The 20,063-nt window shown below is 35.5% G+C and overlaps 2 long non-coding RNA genes across 2 annotated transcripts; one reads left to right on the top strand and one right to left on the bottom strand.

Moving 5' to 3' along the window:
* Positions 1–8,533: 8,533 nt before the first annotated feature.
* On the bottom strand, positions 8,534–8,962 carry LOC113286594. The gene is made up of 3 exons (XR_003329367.1): positions 8,887–8,962; positions 8,720–8,806; positions 8,534–8,612 (listed from the first exon to the last, which is right to left on the bottom strand). It is a non-coding gene; the product is annotated as an uncharacterized LOC113286594 (long non-coding RNA).
* Positions 8,963–17,938: 8,976 nt separating this feature from the next.
* On the top strand, positions 17,939–18,883 carry LOC113285865. The gene is made up of 3 exons (XR_003328980.1): positions 17,939–18,255; positions 18,357–18,478; positions 18,857–18,883. It is a non-coding gene; the product is annotated as an uncharacterized LOC113285865 (long non-coding RNA).
* The last annotated feature ends 1,180 nt before the right edge of the window (positions 18,884–20,063 follow it).

Here is a 20,063-nt window from a genome sequence, read left to right on the forward strand (position 1 = left end):
GGATCAGCAGACCTCCCAAGACCTCAAGACCCCGCTCCCGGACTAATGTAATCATGAGTACAAAACAAAGCTAGGCTAAGTTTGCCTATGTTATTGGTAGTCCAGATTTGTCCTCAAAAAGATAAATCAATGAATGATGTTTTCCGGACCACACCCTATTACTCGCACGTGTGGCTATGCTTCTAGGTATATGAATGAGAATTCAAGAATGCACCCCACTGTGCATCTCATCGTTCTCTCTCACGGTCTCACCCCATCGTTCTCTCCCACTGCTCAGATCCAAAAAGCACCGCTGCTGCGAAAAAAATAGATGATCCATCGTTTAGTTTTCTTGCCTTTCATTGTTACACATGGAACATGCAAGTTTCTTTTTGGAGTGTATTTTGGTCCTCCTGTTAATCTTGGGGATGTTTTCCCTGATTTTGATCTTTGATTTCTTTACTAGGGAAGATAAATAAGTTCTCCGTGATTTTGATATTTGATATCGTTGCACAGTTTGACTAACTTATCTAGGGTGAATTTTGCAGATGTTACTCATTCCAAAAAATCGTGTTTGTCCAAAACCGTTCAGTTTCTCTTCTCATGTACATATCTGAAACGAAATGCCGAATCAATGGTCACTCCTACCTTGCCGATATTGTAAATTCATTCATCTCTTCTTCCAAACCCAAACCTTAAGTCCGCAAGTCTGAGAGTAATCAAAATCAAATAATGGAATCAGTAAAAAGCATGGTTTTCATTTCTAAAGTCCTTTGAATAGTTGACCAATTCGTTTTAATCAACTATGTGCAAGTGCAAAATTTCATGTTTTTTGGTAAGCTTTCTAACATTCTAGGGTTTTTAGTATTGTAAAATTTTGATATTTAAGTTTTGAAATAAATTCATGGCTTATTGTCGCTCTACATCATCTAATTATAACAATCACATAGATATCCAAACGCTGCTTTAGATTTAATTATGTTCTGATGAAGTCTTGAACATCTCACGAAAGGTGTTTTTTCTTCCCAATTATATGATTGAATAGATAAATCCATTGTTGTGGTTGATTCATGAAATCTGACTATTATCCCGACTCATAATAAAAAAGGGGTACTTGAATCATTTCTATTTTTATCTATCGGTGCTTCAATACCACAAAGGATTACTACTCATCTCTGCATTTCAAGTAAATATTTACGCTTTATCTTACCATCAAAAGTTTCTGATTACGATCACAGAGAATGAAAGATGAACACAAATATGGCACCATGTTAAATGGAAAAATGTCCCAAAATGGACCCCAAGGTTGTGAAAAGGCCCTGAACTTTAGGGAAAAGATTAAAATGTCCTATTTCGTTAAATTTTCCGTTAGAGAGAGTTAGGTAGTCGAAATTTCCCTTCAGGGTGTTCATAATTCAGGGTTCAGTGTTTAAAATTCAGGGTTCATGGATTAGGGTTTAGAGTTTGGGATTCAGGATTTAGAATTCAGGTGGTGGTGGTGGCAACGATGGTGATAATGGCGGTGGTGGTGGCGGTGATGGTGGTGGTGGAGGATGCGATGGCGATAGCGGTGGCGGTGGTGTTGGTGGTGGTTGTTCTAGTGGTAGTGGTGGTGGCGGTGGTAGGGATGGTGGTGGTAGTGGTGGCAGTGGTGGCAGCGACGGTGGTTGTGGTTGTTCGTTTGGCTGTGGCGTTGGTAGTGGCAGATTGGGGGGTTTTGATTAAGATGGATAAAAATGGAATTTCAAAACTCCGTTGACCGGTCAAGATGCTCAATTTTGATCAAAATGTCCCAAAACTAACGGAATTGGGCATTTTAATATTTTCACTAATGTCCGGGACATTTTCACAACCTTGGAGTTCATTTTGGGGCATTTTGCCACTTAACCCCAATGAAAAGACCCAGTGATTGATAGAAACCCACCCACACCCGGTAAGGATTTTTAATACAAACGATTAAAAAAAAGAATTTTAATTACTCTACATTATCTTTGATTAATGTTTCATGTGCTTAGGAGAGGGAATACGTCCTGTTTTATTTATTGATTTTTGGTTGACCATGGTTGTAGAAGTTGCTTAAAGTTTAATTATTTTCTTGGTTAGTTTTAACATTTTAATGAGTAATGTTTCAGGTTATGTGTTAATTGTTGGTAATTGTTGATGCAGAGGTCGTGGATATGAGGTAAAGTTGCTGCCCAAATTTGTGTATGGGGGAAATAAATCAATTGTGGTTTTCCAAAAAGCCTTAGCTATTAGGTTCATCTCAGGTACGCCATGTTGTCGAGTTTCGATCTCAAAGAGATGGTAAGATTGGGAAGGTGGAATTATTAAGTTTTGAACCTTTTTATGGAAACATGGTAAATTTAGAATACTTTACTCACATGCTTCATGCTTTCTTATGGTCCTGCCAATATGCTATTGTCTATTATCAATCACGTTCTCAATCTCATCTAGTCCTATGACATATATGTAGATGTCATTGCTTTGTTGTACGTATTTAATAAATTATGGGTATCGAGAGATCATTGATCACGAAAACTAAATCAATCAAACATAGAAGACAAGAGATTAAAGTGGTTCGGCACTAACACCTACGTCCACTGACAGAAACCCGCAGTATGAATTAGATTGATCTCCAGACTTAGTGTTCTGGGATGTTTTACATTTACAAGATTGATCCTATTTATAGTTGATAGGATATGGACCTAGAAGATAAAGAAACAAACCATATCTTTGACTAGGTGAAACTTATCTATCTACATTAGAGGATTTACTAGCTGACTTGATCCTATAATCTAGAAGGTATTTTTATAGACTTGGTCTTCTTGATCTATAATGCACCGTATATTCCAACACCCCCCCACAAGTTGGACACGGAGAGAATTGAAGTGTGCAACTTGGACAACATCTTGAAAAGAAACCTTGTGAAGAAACTTTGTATAAAGTACTTCGATAATGGTATATGATCTTCTTTCACGGACCTTGGCGGTTGAACTTTATGAGCCGGATTTCTCATGTAATTAAAGCCTGCAATTTGATTGTTCTTCTTCAATATCTTCCTCCATATCTTGTACTTGGACTTCGAAGATCACGCTTGAGACGAACTAGATCTTCAATTAAGACACACAATAATGAGGCAAAACGAGCATCGAACTGCTGAAACAGGTCTTGACTTGATTTTGAAATTTTCCTCGAGTGACAAATACACTCAAAATATCTTTGCAGTTAAATGGCTTGGTTGGGCTTGAAAAAGATATAGGGTAAGTCATTGAGTTGGCTTGACTGCAAATGTAAACAAATCCAAAAATGGTTTCGTCAACTAACAGACGTATGATATGAGAACTTATTCCTTTTGAATAAGGTTTGCTGTGATCATGGGATCAACCATGAGAAACTACTTATGATTGTAGTTAAAAAAGAAATGAGAGATTATACCAACAAGGATGATTATAAACAATTATTGGAATAAAATCAGTTTGGATGAGATGTAAAACGGATTTTGATTAAAAAATCAGATTTGATTAAAAGGAAACAACAGTTTAGTTTCACAGAAACGATGCAGAGTTGATGACTGCCAATGCACATGATTAATATATATATATTTATATTTTTTATAACCACATGAAGAATAAAACAGACATAAAATGATCATATAGAGATCAAAAGATAGATTAAATATCTCACAGGAGCAAGATGGGATATGGTCATATTGACATGAGATCATCAAAGATGACAGAGGAGGATTCTCAATCGAAAATGGTGTTGCGAGTTAATGATTTGATTAATCAATCAACAAACTTATAAGGTACGAAGACTTCATGTTCTGATACATGAACAATCAACAACAACGTACATCACTTTAGCTTTGTACCAGTAATGATTGGAGCAGTTCGGAATTGAAATTGCAAGTACTGGCAAGCTTTGCACTCAATGATTATTGCTAAACATGAAACATCTGCTAATAACTCCGAACAGTGGAGGAACTAAACCCTGAATTAGGTGTTGATAGAAAGCGAAACAACCTTAGGTTATGTTCGATACCCAGAAACTCAGATAATGAGTTTGATTACAAAAAAAATAACAGTTAGTCACTGAGATATATTGTAACTGTTTAGGAGAGTTTTCTTGAATGAAAACTGATTTTCGGAAAGGTTCTGAGAAAATCCATAGAGAATGGATTATGATTGTGATGAATATATTCCCAAAAATATGGAACATGAGCAGGACAGAGTCGTATAGTTGATAACAACGATGACCCATAACGAAAGTTTAAAAAAAATTGACTTCTCGAAGAACAACCAAAAAGGTTGTATGACTCATCTGGTTTAATGAGTTACTGAATTCCCATTAGTCATGGAAATTGATTAGAACCAATAAGTCAATTGATTTAGATACTATTGCATAGACTTCATGTTCTGATACTATTGACAGCACCAGAGTTTGTTTTTTTTTTTTTTTTTTTTTTTTTAACTTGAGCCATTAAAACTCCACCATACTTGGATCACTAGAATAGTGCTAGACGAGTAAGATCCTTCGGAGTCATCATTTCACGGTCACTTGATTTCTTTCTGTTCCTCATCTGACTAGAATTTAAAATGAACAACAGCAGCAGCAAATAAAACTTCTCAATCATCATGGAGTCTCGACTGCCTAGTGGCTCAAAGGGCTTAGCCGACTGAAATGACTTTTAATTAGCTTGGTAAGTTGATACTAACCAAGAAAGACATGATTGACAAACAAAACTTTGGATGAATGATGGTCGTCTAAGAAGTTTTCAAACAATGAAAACTATATTCGAAAAGTTTTCAATAGATAAAACGGTTTGTTTTCTCGACAGGTAAGATCGCTGTGTAGAATAACAAACAAAGTGCGCAATATACTCTTCATGTGCGCAACTTGCCATTAAAAGAATAAAGAGTTTATGGATACCTTCACAAAAGTGAGGATTTAAAATGACATCATATTCACACAGTATGTCATCCGATGTGAGAACGAGCGTTGATTTTGTTTTCTTGCGAAGAAACACCAAAAACATGATGGCTATGAGTTTCAAGTACTGTATGAAACTTAGTTTTCAAAAAACAAGAAAAGAGAATATCATTGTAACAAAATGATCCCAAATCTGAAAAGGGATTATATTTTTCATAAATATTCAGAAATAAATGAGGATATCTCGAAAGATGGGAAATATGCAATAAATAAAGGATTGATTGCCAGATTTTCGCAAGAATTTCGACATACAAATATTTCGGGATTGAATTCTTCTTGGCAAAGAAATACAATATATTTAGAATGAATTGAAATTTGTATCCGAATAATCTTGATAAAAGGAAGACTTTAGGGGGGGAAATCTTGAAGAAATTAACCAAAAAGATTGTGCATATCCTCTTTGACTTAATGAATTCCTATTAGTGACGGCTACAGATGAGAACCAGTATTGATGTGCGGATGAATAATTTGTAACACCACACGTAGAGTTCAATAAACGTATTTCAGTGAATGCATTTTTGATCATCCACATCACTTTGATGGAAACCAATTGTTGGAATAGCAACCAACAAACATCAATTGATTAAGATAGTATTGCATTGACGTGAAAGCATACATTGATGCAATCGTAGATTTGTGAATAAGACAACACTAAAATATTAACTTGATGAAAAATATCTGTAGTGCTAGAACCAAATCAGTTTGACAACTGATGATGAGGTAATCTCAAACATAATTGATTCCAAAATGGAAACATATTGTTAAAGGTACTAGTCTGTACGATCAACTGATATGATGGTAGAAATACCACAGTATGGCCTCGGGCCATTACAGATGGACTTAGGAGGGTTCGATTCACTCCCATATACAAGCTTAGCTGCGATGATGAGGCTGACCGGCATGGCATAAATAATTTATGAAGAATAACAAAAACAGATGTTAAAATAAAAGATTGAATTTGATTAAAAATGACTGATTTGAAATCAATCAGTCTGACAATAATCCTGACACCAACAAATTACTTTGATAAAATTATTGTTTAATGTGAGAGAAATGATTGAGGATTGAACGTATCTCCCCCATAGAACGTTGAAGATTAAGATGCAGACTTGCAGTAAACAACATGGAAAGAAATAAGACATCTCGAAGTAAAAAGATACCTGTTGATACGAGAACTGTCGTATGTCGCTCCAACAAATCAACAATGAGCAAAAACTTGATTTCTTTATATGCGAGAAAGATTTATATAAAGACCAAAAAGTTTGATGACACAAACTTGTCTTTGAGATATCAAATCGAAATATCGGAGATTTTTAAAATTGAAAAAGTAGAAAGTGGAAGTAATCGAGCGGATCTTCCCGCTCTGATACCATAATAAATTATGGGTATCGAGGGATCATTGATCACGAAAACTAAATCAATCAAACATAGATAGGGCTGCACAAGATCGGCCCACGATACCCAAACCCACCCGTACCCGCCAAATCCGTGGGTTTTTAATCCATACCCGCCCGTTGTGGGTGCGGGGTTGGTTATGAAAAAAAAAACCCGCTGTCTGTGGGTGCGAGGTTGGTTTAAGCTAATACCCGCCCATACTCACCCAAAAAACCCGCAGATTATATACCATTAGATAAAACTAATCCTAATCGTCCATTATGAAACCCTAATACTAGTAGATAGGATAACTGATAACCCTCGTTCACTTTCTACACTCTTCTCTCTGTTCGGCCTCTCCTCTTCTTCCTCCTCAGTTCTTCTTCTTCACCTACGAACGACAATTACCAGAAATCTTCACCAGAAATCGACAACAACAACTTCGAATCTTCACCAGAAATCGACAACAATCGAAAAATCAACAGATTCAACACTTAATCTTCATATGTGAACTTCCTAGGTATGAATATTTTGGGAGTTTTGTTTTTTTTCTCACTTAATCAAGGAGAATAGAAGTTACTCTAAATACTTGAATATAAAGCGGGTTTAAACCCGTTTAAACTTTAAACCCATACCCTCCCAACCCGTAGCGGGCGGGTAACAAAACCCGCCCGCTGTTTGTGGGTGCGGGGTTGGTTATGAAAAAAAACCCGCAGTCTGCGGGTGCGAGGTTGGTTTTAGCTTATACCCGCCCATACCCGCCCATGTGCAGCCCTAAACATAGAAGACAAGAAATTAAAGTGGTTCGGCACTAACACTTACGTCCACTGACAGAAACCCGCAGGATGAATTAGATTGGTCTCCAGACTTAGTGTTCCGAGATGTTTTACATTTACAAGATTGATCCTATTTATAGTTGATAGGATATGGACCTAGAAGATAAAGAAACAAACCATATCTTTGACTAGGTGAAACTTATCTATCCACATTAGAAGATTTACTAGCTGACTTGATCCTATAATCTAAAAGGTATTGTTACCGACTTGGTCTTCTTGATCTACAATGCACCGTATATTCCAACAATATTAAAGTGAGTGTGGGGTGGTGGATTCTAGGCTTTAGCCGTTTCTCATAATTTGCTGCAGATTTATTTAGTCATTAATTATTGGTTTCGGTGGTCTACAATTGGCTGCACTTGGTTTTATATCATCCCTCTTCTTTTTAATGTTGGAAACTAAGTCGCTGGGTTTGCATCAGACCATCACATTTCTTTGCAAAATTGAAGCTTTGTTTTGTGGATCGTAAGTATCATCCCAAAACTGAAATTCACAAAATCCCTTCCCAATCTACGTTCAAGACCTTAGTGCAAATTAAGCTTGGAACATGTTTTCGAGCTATTGTACATAGTTTTGCTGCGTCAGGTTGGTTAGTTTGAACGCGACAAATATGCTTTGGAAAATTTCTTGTTTGGTCCTAGGCCCATATAGTTATTTATAGTAGGGTCCTACCTGAATTTTTTTTTATCCGGAGGTCCAAAATTAATTAAAACATGGAAATGTCCATAATGCCCATTACTACCAAACGTGTGTGTCTACACTGCTTACAAATTTGAGTACATATCTGGTACACTGCTTAAAAATTCGAGTACATATTTGCTACACTGCTTACAAATTTGAGTACATATCTGTCTGAGTACATATCTGTCGTACTGCTTACAAATCCGATTATATATCTGAATGCTTACAAATTCGAGTACATATTTGCTGCACTGCTTCCAAGTAGAGTACAAATCTGTAAGAATCAATGATAAATAAATTAGAATTAATGATACATATCTGTCGTACTGCTTACAAATCCGATTATATATATGAATGCTTACAAATTCGAGTACATATTTGCTGCACTACAATATACGTTTTACATCACATATATTGTAGGATCATACCATTAATCTCTAGTATTTCTTTAATACAAAAGAGGTACAATTTTGCATGATTGAACAGGGTGACATAACCACTAAAAAACTAACCAAAAAAATTAATGTCCATAAGAAGCTACTGAATATCTACAGCAAACCCTGAAAGTGATTATCAAGGATCGAGTGATACATAGAAAACTAGAGTAACATATTAGGATGCTTTGCACAAATGAAAATGTAACAGACAACATTTCAATTTTCTTACCACACAAAGAAGTTGCCGCTTTCCAGGAGGATCGGCACCGTGGTTGCTAAATTTTGCTTCCAGAACCGCTATTAGCGCAACATTATCCTATACAAAATTGAATGGACAAATAGAATAATACAGGGAGTAAGATTCTGGGAAAGAATCTAAGCACCAACTAACTGCATAAGAGACTCCCAAAAAAGAAAAATCACCTTAAGAAGTCGAGACAAAGCAGCTTTCTTCTGAGTGATTGGGACCACAACATCTGTCAGTGACTGAGCAGCCTTGTTGAATTCGACCTACATACAAAAGTAAAATGTTTAACATGTGAACCAACAGAGTAACAATAAATTCAAAAGAAAGTCTGTCATCTCCAAACCTCGTATTTCTTCACATGTGAAAATCTGTCCCTTCGGAAAAATGTTGCACAACCATCGATAGCATAAGTCCCGGAGTAAACCTACAGTGAACAGATTCATTATCACAAAACTGAATATTTGGAGTTTATGACCATTAAATCAAAAATGTTCGCAAGCAAACCTCTGTTGTCTTCTTCTTGTAGAGAGCTTGATAACCATGTTTGTCCAACTCAGGGGCGAAAAACTCATCAAAATGATCACTTTGAACCTGAAATAAGAAATGATTAGCTTTGTTGCAACTAAATCCTTAACTTAAGGATTGGCTATGTGGACATAATCTTGAATCCAAGCTAATACAACAATTTCTTATCTAAATAACTAATATGAGACAAGAATAGTCTTTTTCTTATTTAGTATTCCAGTTCATTATACATGCACCAGAATGCCATGAAAAGGAAAAACCAGAATGGCTTCTGTCAAAATTATTTGATGTAAGAGAGAAGTTTGTAACAGTACGTCATATATGTACTGCATATTCATGAACTAAAAAATCAATTGCATGTCATGAAGAAGTGATGAATCCATGCATATAACTGAGTCAAAGCACATACTTCAGTATTACACATATGTACTCATGGATCAAACCCAAAAACAATAGCAAAACTCAGAAATATAAACGAATCAAAGCACATATTTCAGTATTACACATACTTACTCATGGATCGAACCCAAAAACAGTGGAAAACTTTTGAATATAACCGAATCAAAGCACATACTTCAGTATTACACATACGTACTCATGGATCGAACCCAAAAACAATGGAAAAACTCTGAATATAACCGAATCAAAGAACATATTTCAGTACTACACATACGTACTCATAGATCGAACCAAAAAAAATGGCAAAATTTTGAATATAACCGAATCATAAGAATTTTGTATCAGTACGTCGTATATGTACTGTCAATTCATACACAAAAGCAAACTGTATCAAACCTAAAAACGTAATGACATCATGAAAATCGATTTGATCTTCATAATACAATCGGAAAAAAAATCAAATGAAGAAAAACGAACAAAATAATCAAAAAAGATGATTAAAAAACATACTCGGAAACACAAACAAATCTTCTCGTCGTAAATCATAACGATGCATCATCATCATCATCATCTTCTTCTTCTTAATAAATTGAGTTTCTGTCAGTACGGGATATACGTACTGTTGCTTCATATACAAAAACAAACTGAAACACATCTAAAACCAACAAAATGGAAGTGGTATAAGTAAATCTAACTTAAGTGATGAATCCATGAGTAAAACAAAATCAAAAGCCGATCTAAAACCTAATAAATTAATAAAAAACTGTAAATCATCAAAATCAGTTGGGAATACATCTATAACGATTACCAAAAAGTGATGAAAATATAACTAATAACAAAATTGATTCAACAGTTTTCAGTACGACATATATGTACTGCTGAATCATACAAATTAAGTGATGAATCCATGAGTAAAACAAAACCAAAGCCGATCTAAAACACTAATAAATTAATAAAAAAACTGTAAATCATCAAAATCAGTTGGGAATACATCTATAACGATTACCAAAAAGGAAAAAAATATAAAACATCATGAAAATCGATTTGATTCTCATGATTCGGTCAAAAAAACAAATCAAAAAAAAAAAGAAAACTAACAAAGAATCAAATAAGATGATTAGAAAACATACCTGGAACAAACAATCTTCAAAAACGATGTCGGGATTTTGAAGCTGCATCGAGAAAAAAGAGAGAAAAAAATGGATCTGAAAAAATGAGCGAGTAGAAATATGAAACTGGTTATAAACCTCATAGAGAAGGGGTATTTCGGTGATTTTAAAAATGCACAGAAAAGGTCCCGCACGTGTATGGACCAGGGACTAAAAATTTGGGTCCAATTTTATTGTTTTCTTTTTATTATGGACCTCCAGTTACTGGGCTTTAGTGGGTGGACCTGCCACTAATTAAGAACACCATAATAGTACCTATAGGTAATTCCTACATATGCTTTATTGGGTAAGTTATGTTTGTTTTGCTAATGTCAGTTAGCATATTTGATATTCCTTGGACTGGGTTTTGAATATATAATTTGCATCCTATGATATTTGGCAAGGGATGACTGGCGATAGGAAGTGCCAATGCTGCCAATGGTTCCGTTGGATGGCCACAGGTGGATATGCTTGTAAGTATTCGCATTCTTTAGTACTTAAAATTGTTTAAATTTCACACCCTCCTCGACAAATATATTTTTGATCGATTATTGTTTATTTTGTATAGATTCTTGCATTTTTCCCACCAAATTATCGCTCCAAAGTCACGGAAATGGCAAGGAAACATCTGAAGTATTTTGCAAGTTAGGTACCAACCAGTCATGCACCTTTTTAGTTTTGTTAAGCTAAATCGACATGTAAGTTGTATCACATAAGTTGTATTGTGTTATATGAATACGTGCTAGGTAAGTCATTGCTGCCTTAACCAATTGGAATTAGCCCAATTGGTTAGGGGTTGAACTCCCAAATTATAGGTTAGGGGTTCAATTCTCGTCGCTGTATCATCAAAAAAAAAAAAAAAGTCAATGCTGCCTTTGTTTATCTTTTTAAATAAATGGGAAGAAAATATGGATCATTTTTGTCAATTGGGATCTTACTGCAAAGGTTTGAAGTGATTGTGCATAAAAAGGATTATGATTAGGCTCCTAAAATTCAAAGTTTCCTATGGATATGGGAGAGCTATGAAGCACTCTTGGAGGAGAGCTGAGGCGTGAATCCTGGAAATGAAATCCAACCACTGCAACGACAAGGTTGACTCAAAGTCGCCACTGAAAATGGCGCATTCGAACTAACAAGACAAGATGAAAATGACCGGCCAACATATCAAATTAATGAACATCTCCCCGTTACAGTTATTGCAACCACGTACTTATATGTAGGTTTAATATACTCTACATGAATATTTTTAGTTACCTTACATCTTTTACTCAATTTTGATTCTGTTGTTTCATAAAAAAGTGACGAGTTTATTTTTAGCTCCTTCAATTATTTTATTTTTGAGAATTGCAAAATTTTGATTTTGTTGTTTCATTAAAAAGTTATTAGTTTACTTTTAGCTCCTTCAATTATTTTAGTTTTGAAAAATTGAGTGGGTTGATATCGATAGGAGTGTGGGTATCCAACTCTAAATCAATTGGTAATGGGTGGAGTGCCCTATATAACTATATGGAGGATTCTAGCTAAAGGTTTGGTCCATGTGGATTATCCTCACCATGCCCCCTCAACGTGTAGGGCTGAGTTTGGAGCCTCTACAACGTTGACTCTTTGCACAGGTAGCTCCCATCAAGGCAGGGCAGAGTTTGGAGCTTCTAATTCATGTGGGTAACTCCCTCTACGGTAGGGAGAGTTTGGGCCTACGTCGCGGGCAAAGTATGGGTAGACGTTGGGCTTACTCACATATGATCTAACTCTGATAACTGATAAAATAATGGGCATCCAATTTAAAACCAATTAGAAATGAGTGGAGTGACACATACAACTATATGGAGGATCCTATCTAGGGGTTTGGTCTATGTGGGACTACTATCCTCAATAGATATAATGATTTGAGCACTTTTAAATTATTGTGCATGGTATTAGCTTTGGTTGAATATTCTAGGTTGTAGTATGTAAAACTCATATTGCGCAGGATTAAGAAAGCTAACCATTGTAGCCATTTTTTCATATTTTCCTAATTAGTCTTTGGTCCCATTCATTTGATATAGAAAAAAAGAATGTATATAGTGGTCCCTTTTTATGTTAAGATAAATAATAAAAAACGGGAGAAGTGGTCCATCAATGAGTAGATTAGTAAACCCATAACATTTGACTTTCATTTATGAAAACAAAATTCCAAATAACGAAACTAGCTTATTTTCTATCAACAAAGGGAGTAGATTATTGTAGTATTTCTTAATTTCCTTGGCCTTCTGTAACAATATAGGCCCGTGCTGTTACGGCACGGGTTAAGACCTAGTATAAGTATATAGTATATATTATATATACTAGTATAAGTATATATATATAGTATATATTATATATTATATATAAGTATATATATATATATAGTATATATACCTAGTATAGTATATAGTATATATTATATATATAGTATATATTATATATACTAGTATATTATATATACTAGTATAAGTATATAGTATATATTATATATACCCTAGTGGAAATCTATGGGGTGGGATTTGAACCCATGCATGTAGTGTGGGAGATCAAAATTAGGGCTGTCAATGGGTACCCATTACCCGGGTCCGGTTCCGGGTCCTTAAATTGGACCCATTAACCATTTTGGACCCGGCGGGTAATTACTCATATATACCCGTTTATGAACGGGTCCATCCGGATCCTACCCGTCGGGTACCCGCGGGTATTCGGGTATTTCATAAAGGTTAATTTTGTAAAATCCCCAGCGAAATTAGGTCATATATAAGGAAAGGATGATAAGCTCGCCCCCATTCCGATCTACTTTCTTCTCCTGCCTCTGCCTGCAGAAGTAGTTAGAGCTTTCACCACCCGTTCCGATGAATCCGATCTACTGTTAATGTTGGCGTTAATCACTTAATCCATCAAAGATTCAAAGTGTGTTATACTGTTATTACTAAGCTCAGACTTGATAAGGATAGGAAGTCGCTCTTGGATCGTAACTCGTAAGGCCAAAGGTAGAGCTGCTGCTGATAAAGATAAGGGTACCAAGTTTACTACTGATGATGTTATGCAGAACGTTGATTAATTGATTGGTGGTTCATCGATCCTCTCTTCAGGTTATTATTGTATTGTTTTTAGGGTTTCTTTGTTATGAGTTATGTTTTCGTTTTAGGGTTTCATGAATTTGGGGATTTTGAAAACATGGATTATTATGACGATGATTATGGTAACATTTTGTCTATGAAATTGGATATTTTAGGTTTTAATTTGTTTGTTTATGTTATTATTGAATCTGTGAATGGTGAATGGATGTTTTGAATTTACCCCTTTCGTTTCTTCTTACTCAAGAGGAAAGAATTTTTTAATTTGCAGTATTGGGTGTTACTTTAGTGATTTTGAATTACTGGTGAATGGGCAATTTTTTATGATTCTGAAAATTTGTTATGGATTACTTTATGACACCTGATAGGCTGATACAGATGTTTGGTCCATGTGGATTATCCTCACCATGCCCCCTCAACGTGTAGGGCTGAGTTTGGAGCCTCTACAACGTTGACTCTTTGCACAGGTAGCTCCCATCAAGGCAGGGCAGAGTTTGGAGCTTCTAATTCATGTGGGTAACTCCCTCTACGGTAGGGAGAGTTTGGGCCTACGTCGCGGGCAAAGTATGGGTAGACGTTGGGCTTACTCACATATGATCTAACTCTGATAACTGATAAAATAATGGGCATCCAATTTAAAACCAATTAGAAATGAGTGGAGTGACACATACAACTATATGGAGGATCCTATCTAGGGGTTTGGTCTATGTGGGACTACTATCCTCAATAGATATAATGATTTGAGCACTTTTAAATTATTGTGCATGGTATTAGCTTTTGGTTGAATATTCTAGGTTGTAGTATGTAAAACTCATATTGCGCAGGATTAAGAAAGCTAACCATTGTAGCCATTTTTTCATATTTTTCCTAATTAGTCTTTGGTCCCATTCATTTGATATTAGAAAAAAAGAATGTATATATAAGTGGTCCCTTTTTTATGTTAAGATAAATAATAAAAAACGGGAGAAGTGGTCCATCAATGAGTAGATTAGTAAACCCATAACATTTGACTTTCATTTATGAAAACAAAATTCCAAATAACGAAACTAGCTTATTTTCTATCAACAAAGGGAGTAGATTATTGTAGTATTTCTTAATTTCCTTGGCCTTCTGTAACAATATAGGCCCGTGCTGTTACGGCACGGGTTAAGACCTAGTATAAGTATATAGTATATATTATATATACTAGTATAAGTATATATATATAGTATATATTATATATTATATATACTAGTATAAGTATATATATATAGTATATATACTAGTATAAGTATATATATATATAGTATATATACCTAGTATAGTATATAGTATATATTATATATATAGTATACATTATATATACTAGTATATTATATATACTAGTATAAGTATATAGTATATATTATATATACCCTAGTGGAAATCTATGGGGTGGGATTTGAACCCATGCATGTAGTGTGGGAGATCAAAATTAGGGCTGTCATTGGGTACCCATTACCCGGGTCCGGTTCCGGGTCCTTAAATTGGACCCATTAACCATTTTGGACCCGGCGGGTAATTACTCATATATACCCGTTTATGAACGGGTCCATCCGGATCCTACTCGTCGGGTACCCGCGGGTATTCAGGTATTTCATAAAGGTTAATTTTGTAAAATCCCCAGCGAAATTAGGTCATATATAAGGAAAGGATGATAAGCTCGCCCCCATTCCGATCTACTTTCTTCTCCTGCCTCTGCCTGCAGAAGTAGTTAGAGCTTTCACCACCCGTTCCGATGAATCCGATCTACTGTTAATGTTGGCGTTAATCACTTAATCCATCAAAGATTCAAAGTGTGTTATACTGTTATTACTAAGCTCAGACTTGATAAGGATAGGAAGTCGCTCTTGGATCGTAACTCGTAAGGCCAAAGGTAGAGCTGCTGCTGATAAAGATAAGGGTACCAAGTTTACTACTGATGATGTTATGCAGAACGTTGATTAATTGATTGGTGGTTCATCGATCCTCTCTTCAGGTTATTATTGTATTGTTTTTAGGGTTTCTTTGTTATGAGTTATGTTTTCGTTTTAGGGTTTCATGAATTTGGGGATTTTGAAAACATGGATTATTATGACGATGATTATGGTAACATTTTGTCTATGAAATTGGATATTTTAGGTTTTAATTTGTTTGTTTATGTTATTATTGAATCTGTGAATGGTGAATGGATGTTTTGAATTTACCCCTTTCGTTTCTTCTTACTCAAGAGGAAAGAATTTTTTAATTTGCAGTATTGGGTGTTACTTTAGTGATTTTGAATTACTGGTGAATGGGAAATTTTTTATGATTCTGAAAATTTGTTATGGATTACTTTATGACACCTGATAGGCTGATACAGATGTTTGTTGGGTTTTCCTTGCAGAGGCAACATGAAAAGTCAAACAGGAAGTAGTGTTGGTGATCATTGTGTTCCTGTAAAGAAGACTAAAGTTACCGTTTCGAAATCCCCGTGTATGCCGCCTCCTAAAGCTGCCGTTTCGAAGGCTGCAAAGAAGAGTAAAGTTGTAAACTCAGCAGAGCCGAAAGAAGTAGAAACTGTAGCCAGTGAGTCAAGTGATACTGGTGATTCTGATTCTGATCATATAGAAGCGGCAACAACAGATGTGGTTCCGTCACCTACACGTAAACGCAAAAGAACCTCAAAGTATTGGGCTGAATTTCAAGAGGTATTGATAAAAGGGAAAACACATGGAGAATGCAAGCACTGCAAGAGGAATATTGGTGCGGAGAGCAAAAATGGGACAAGCAGTTTGAGGAAACATCTAAATAGTTGTATGGCGTACAAAAGAGCACAACAGCAAATTAACCAAATGTTCTTGAAAGCTAGTGAAACACAAGATGGGTCAGTAGTTGCTTACAACTTTAAGTTTAACCAAGAAGTAACTCGTGATTGTATTGCAAGAATGATTATCTTGCATGAACTCCCTTTCTCATTTGTAGAGTACATTGGTTTTAGAAGGGTGCTGACTTCATTACAACCCAATATTAAACTTGTGAAGCGGAACACTACGAAGTCAGACTGCATAAGGATTTATCAAATGGAAAAGAAGCATTTGTACGATATTTTTAGTAAGGTACAGAGTCGCATAAGCCTTACTACTGATATGTGGACTTGTACCACTCAGAATAGAGGTTATATGGCTTTGACAGCTCACTATGTTGATGAAGAATGGAAGATTCAGAAGAGAATTTTATCTTTTAACGTTGTGGATGTGCAACACACAGGAGTTAACATTGCAAAGGTACTGATGGAGCAGTTGTACAAGTGGAATATAGATAGGAAGATAGCTTCAATTACGCTGGATAATGCTTCAACTAACAAAGTCGTGGTAAGTGAACTTCTTGCTCAGCTAAAACCAGATAATGGATTACTTTTGGATGGAGAATTATTCCATGTTCGATGTTCTGCTCATGTAGTTGCCATTATTGTTGATCATGGGATGCTGCAAATTAAAGAAGAAATACATAAAATTAGAAATTCAGTGAAATTTATTAGAGGTTCACCACAAAGACAACAAAAATTTAAAGAAGTTTGCTTGCAAGTCAATGCTCCTGATAAAAAGTTGATTCAAGACGTTGATACAAGGTGGAATTCTACCTATCTGATGCTTGAAACAGCACTTCTATTTCGGGAAGCATTTAACCGGTTCGGGAAGATTGAACCTGATTTTCTTAATGTTGCTCCAACGAGTGAAGACTGGAATAATGCAAGTAGTCTTTCAATCTGCTTGAAGGTCTTTTATGAAGTCACCATTCTCTTTTCAGGTACGTCATACGTGACAGTTAATCGTTATTTTGATACTGCTTGTTCTTTGTATTTAGAACTTCGTGAGTGGTGTGATTCCGATGATGCATTAATCTCAAAAATGGCAGTGAATATGATGAAAAAGTTTGAAAGATATTGGCAACTTACTAGTAAAATATTTGCAATAGCTTCCATTTTAGATCATCGGTTTAAAATGAAATTATTGGATTACTATTTCCCATTAATATATCCTGGTAACAGCGAGGAGAAGAAGTTAGAAGTTATGGAAGTCTTGAAAAGATTGTATAATGAATATGCAACAAATTATGCTTCTTCAGCTCATGTATACTCAGCAAACATTTCGACAAATCAAGTGAACATGGAAGATTCAGTTGGTAGTAGTGGTAGTACTTTATCTTCTCAAAGTTCTTTTACTTCTAGAAGGAAAGGTTTGACGGCATTTATGGAAGAAAGTTCACAACATGACGTTGTTCGCACAGATCTAGAGCAATACCTATCAGCTGATGTTCACCCTATTAGAAAAGGAAGTGGTATTGATCTGAATGATTCTAGTTTTGATGTTTTGGGGTGGTGGAAATTTCATGGACCAATGTATCCAATTGTAGCAGTGATAGCTCGTGATATATTAGCAATTCCTGCGTCATCGGTGGCTTCTGAATCTGTTTTCAGCACCAGTGGTAGAGTTGTAGATAAATTTCGTTCTTCAATGCTTCCAGAAACAATTGAAGCTCTGATATGCACACAAGATTGGATAAGAAGTGCGCTGAAGAGTAAGTAACATATTCAATTCATGTTTGCTATTATATCAATTTTAGTTAGTGATTCATTTACTATGGTTCTTGTACGTCAACTAACTATTTTATTGTGTTAGATGAGGGATATGGGTTAGGTAGTACTTCACTTCAGACTCTTTTGGAGGCAATGGAGGAGCTCGAGTCAGACGATGATGATGCAACATCGCACATTGTCTAACTGACTGACTATCAATTTAAGGTAAAATAACCAGCTAACCTTGGAATATGCACCCTGTACCCAGGTCTCCAATTAGATGAGATAAAGTAAATAAAGGTTGAAAAACAAAACAAGATAAAGTGCATGAAAAGAGTAGAAACAAGAAACTTGTTACTGTGTATATATGTATATTCATTTTCAATCATCCTCTTACATATTTTGCTACAATGACCTTCTGAATTACTTCAGCATTTCATAGTTTTCTTGTATACGTATGATCAGATAACCCTAATGAATAATACTAATAAAGAAGATTTATGGAGCAAATTACTAAATCACAGGCAAGGTCTTTGATTGTGATATGGTTGCTTCTGTTTGGTCAATTGGGAATATGATCAACTGTTTTTGTTTCTCTTGCAGGAACAATTGGAAATATGATGGTTGGAAGTTGGAACTTCTTTTTGGTATATATATATTATATAGGCATAGCCAAAGAACATGCGAAGTGCGCGAACTACATCCTTCTTTTTTGTATATGTACTTGTGAAGGAAAAACACATTTATCTTTTGGGGCTTCTACAGTTTATAAAATGATATGTCTGTCAACTTTTGTGGTTATAATACGACAGACTATAGCCATTAATGCAGGTACTGAATCTACTGATGGAGCAGTTATCGGCTAAAAACATGTCTGCCAACTTTTGTATTTAATATTTATCATATATAATGGCAGATTCTTACTTATAGCTAGGAAAGTAACTTTGATTTTCCTAATCTAAGGATTCTAAGCTCAAGTTTACTCTACTTTTGTATGTATGTTAAAGATGGTCACTTGGGAAGTCATATAACTGATAATCTGATATAAGTTTGTGTTTTTACCCGATGGGTACCCGGACCCGGTAATTACCCGTGACCTTTACCGGGTCCGGTTCTGGGCCAACACATTATGGAACCGGCCCCGGAACCGCTAGGACCCGGAACCGACGCTGATATGTCGGGTCCAGTTCTGGGCCATGTACTACCCGGGAGGACCCGGACCCGTTGACAGCCCTAATCAAAATAATACCACCACACTATCTCTCTAATTTTGGCATAAAATTACAAAACTATGTTTTTATATATATACCCCAACATTATATGATTAGACTCGGTACAGATTCTCCAGGCTAGCTTAGTGAGAAAAGCTAGATTTATCTTTTCCAGATCCCTAAAAGCTAAACCACCTTGATCTTTAAGTTTACAAACTTTGTTCCAATCTATTGGATTGAAACCTCTGCTACTGTTGTATCCCAGAAAAATTTTCTTTCAATAGAAATAAGCTTATTGAGAAGATTAGTAGGTAACTTGAAAGTCCTCGTTTGATAAACTGGAACAGAATTTAGTACATGTTTAATCATGGTTGATCTTCCATCGAGATAAAGATGTAGAATTCCAAATAGAATACCTATTTTCAAAATTTTCTTGTATATAACTTTGAAAGATTCTTACTTGGTGTGACCTGGTATCAGCGGTGAACCAAGGTATCTCTCTTCAGAGATCATTCTTTTAACTCTAAATATTAGTTAAAGATTCAGCCGCACTAGGATTAGTGTCTTTACTAAAATGAACCGCTGACTTATCAAAGTCG

The sequence above is a fragment of the Papaver somniferum genome, chromosome 6 (assembly GCF_003573695.1).
Source record: "Papaver somniferum cultivar HN1 chromosome 6, ASM357369v1, whole genome shotgun sequence".
Lineage (NCBI taxonomy): Eukaryota > Viridiplantae > Streptophyta > Magnoliopsida > Ranunculales > Papaveraceae > Papaver > Papaver somniferum.